The sequence below is a fragment of the Piliocolobus tephrosceles genome, chromosome 3 (assembly GCF_002776525.5).
Source record: "Piliocolobus tephrosceles isolate RC106 chromosome 3, ASM277652v3, whole genome shotgun sequence".
NCBI lineage: Eukaryota > Metazoa > Chordata > Mammalia > Primates > Cercopithecidae > Piliocolobus > Piliocolobus tephrosceles.
This window is the reverse complement of record NC_045436.1, coordinates 9,227,820-9,231,287: the sequence shown is the minus strand read 5'-3', so window position 1 is coordinate 9,231,287 and position 3,468 is coordinate 9,227,820.

The window sequence follows — 3,468 nt, the reverse complement described above, 5'->3', positions numbered from 1 at the left end:
TTCTCCTGCCTCAGCCTCCCAGTAGCTGGGATTTATAGGCATGCACCCACAACCAGCTAATTTTTGTATTTTTAGTAGAAATGGGGTTTTGCTATGTTGGCCAGGCTGGTCTCTAACTCCTGACCTCAAGTGATCTGCCAGCCTCGGCCTCCCAAAGTACAACCTACTTTTCTTAATTAGCAACAAGAGTTCCTTATGCCTAGAAACCAGGCCATGTTTACCTGAGCCATAGAAGCCTCCTTACTAGAGGGCTGTTCTGTGCTCTGTGGGGCCATCTGCCTAAATGCCTTCAGCCTGCATCTGGTTACAATTGACTCATTTACACCAGTTCTTCCCCATTCAGAACACAAAAGCTGTTATCATTAGTCCCCTTTCCCCTCTTTTGTCCCATGGAGTTAAGACCTAAGGTTGGCTTCTCAGCCTTTGAGCTCAGAACTTTCTATCTATTGGTCCTTATTCACCTCCTCGTTTGTTCCTTGTCTGCCCATCTCTGTATCTCCACAGTGATCTCAAACTTAGCAGGGCAAGACTCACAATAGCCTCCTTAGAGGAGATCAGACAGAAAAAAAAAAAATCTGCTTACACCAGTATGGTTGGAACAGAGGGTTTCTAAAGGAGCAGCAGAGGACCTGGGAGACTCACACATACCCAAGCGCATTTGGGGACAAAACTATGAACCACATTCAAGTATTTGAAGGATTAAGGAGGAAACAGCTTCCTCTGGCAGCTTCACATTTACTTAAGAGTTGAAGATTCCCTTTGATTTGATTTTTTTTTTTTTTCACTCACTGGCAAGAATATAAGTCTGACTATCGTGGCTATTGTTCAAACCATGTAGACGTCCATTTTCCACTCTCAAAGAACTGCAGCAGTTGAAATAAATGGCAAATAATGCAAAAAGTCAGGCTTTTCCCTCCTTTTTTGTTAAATGGAATTATAAATTTCATACAACTCAAATATTCCATTTGTAACTATAATAATGACCTAGGTGATATAGAAATTGTCACCTGAGTTATCAGCATGTTCCTACATCTTGGCTAAAAGCCCAGAAAAAATAGATTTACAGAACGAAAATCTGGAGTGTTTTATACATATTATAAATACTGCCCTCACTGAGGAAAACGTGTGTTTGGAGGCAGCAACTCTTACAAGGAAAATGTAAAATTTTCATATACATCATTTTGTTGAAAATGTTCTCCCATCATTTCTACCTCTGATTAGCCCAAAGAAAATTAATCATCGTTCCTGGAATACAAACAAACGAACAAAATGTAAATACTTCTCTTTTTTTGTGACTTTCACTGTTTCATGTGTTTCTCAAACCTGATTCTCCCAGAAATTGGACAGCCTCAAACCTATTTTCAGGGGTTCATGAGTTTCCCATGAGATTGTTATGATTAAGTGTGCGTCTCTGTGTTTTTATTCTTCATTAATCTTTAAATATGTTGATATATGAATGCTAATGAGATCCTGATTAACCACCTTATAATACTGTGTACCATGCAATTTCCAATTGTACTGCTATCGTTTGTGAGAAACCATAAGAGGGCGGGGAGAGAGAGAGTGAGAGAAAGAGAAATCACTTAAATAAGGTGTTAATGTTAAGTTAAAGCCATCTGAAGCCAAAAAAGCTGTAGTCACCTGTTTCACTGTTGTTAGAATCCAGAAAACATTTGGGGGAATTAAGTCATTCCTTGACAAATAATAGAACATGGAATTTATAAAGGTTTCCACCTTAAAATTTAGTAACATTGCAAGTGGCTGTTTACTCCCCTCTAAACTTCATTATCAGTGATAATATATTACGCCTCTTTTGTTTATTTTTCAGACAGGAAAGTTACATGTTTTTAATATATATATTTTAATTGAAACATAATTATACATATTTATGGGCTACAGTGTGATATTTTGATACCTGTAAATAATATGTAATCAAGGTAATTAGCATATCAGTTATCTCAAAACTTTGTCACTGCTTTGTGTTGGTAACATTCAAAATGGTCTCTTCTAGCTATTTGAAAAATTATAATAAATTATTGTTTGCGATAATCATTCTATAGCTCTATAGAACACTAGAACTTACTCCTCCTGCCTAGCTGTAATTTTGTTTCTGTTAACCAACTTCTTTCTATCTCCCCTTCCACTTACCCTTTCCAGCCTCTGGTAATCACTATTCTACTCTCTACTTCTACGAGATCAACTTTTTTAGGGTCCACATGTGAGTCAGAACATACAGTGTTCATCTTTCTGCACCTGACTTACTTCACTTAACATAATGTCCCCCAGGCTCATCCATCTTGCTGTGAATGGCACAATTTGCTGCTTTTTTATGTAAAGAACATGAAATGGTTACTTTAAGTTGTACTGGTTTTACAGATTTTTAAAGTTTGAGGATACTTTTTCAGTTTTATAAGAGCTAATTTGCTGTTTATAAGTAGATAAAATTAAGTGCACTTTAATGAAAATTAAGTGTGAGAACATTTTCATGGTATTTTGTATATTCTTTACTAAATTTTGAGAAACACTTAATGTTGATTATTCTCCCACTATCCAGGATCAGACTTATATTTATTTTTGAATTATATCTTTTCCCCAACACTATTTCTTCCATGTATTCACTTAGCCATTAAGTGTGAAGGTTAAATTATAGATGTATTCTTCAAAAGTAGCTCAGGGATGTCTGCAGAAAATGTGGCTATGGTATATACAAATACAGTGATCTCTTGGTATCCTTGAGGAATTGGCTCTAGGAACCCCCACAGATATGAGAATCAAGACCCTTGTAAAAAAAATGACTATGTGCATATAACCTATGCACATTCTTCCATACACTTTAAATCATTTCTAGGTTACTTGCAATGTTACCAGGAAGTGCACAAATCTTGGTTCTTGTCTAACTTGGGAGAAAGAATTCAGCCAAGAGACAATTTAGCCAGAGAGGAGAATTTATTGAAGGAAAATAGAGAGCAGAGAGTTGATTTAGAGAGACAGGATGCTCTGAAAGATGAGGCAGAGTGGGCTGCTGAAAGAGAATGAGCCAGCAGCAGCCCTGAGAGATCTGCATTTGGTTTTTATGATGTCAGATTTTTCTTGAAGTTTCCTCCTCTGTCTTAAGTCTCCACCATTTTTCTTCATCTAGTTTTCTTGCTGCTGCCTTGCTCCCACCTTTACTCCACCTAGTTTCCATCCCAGGTTTGGGGGATTCCCCCTTATTGTCAGCTGATGCACCTGCATGGACCAGGTGTTGGATACGAATTCTACCTAGCGGCGGAGTTGCTCATTACTGCCACCCCAGGAAAGTCGCATAGCAGTTAAATCTACACTTACTGTGCCTTTGTATGTCTTAGGAATTTCTCCTTTGCCCTCTTCCCCTCCTTATCCACATTTAGGTAGCTACATTCTGACAAGTTAACTGCAGAGTGAGCAATTACTGGGCGTGTTAAGTGGTGTTTCTTTCTGCATAGTTAT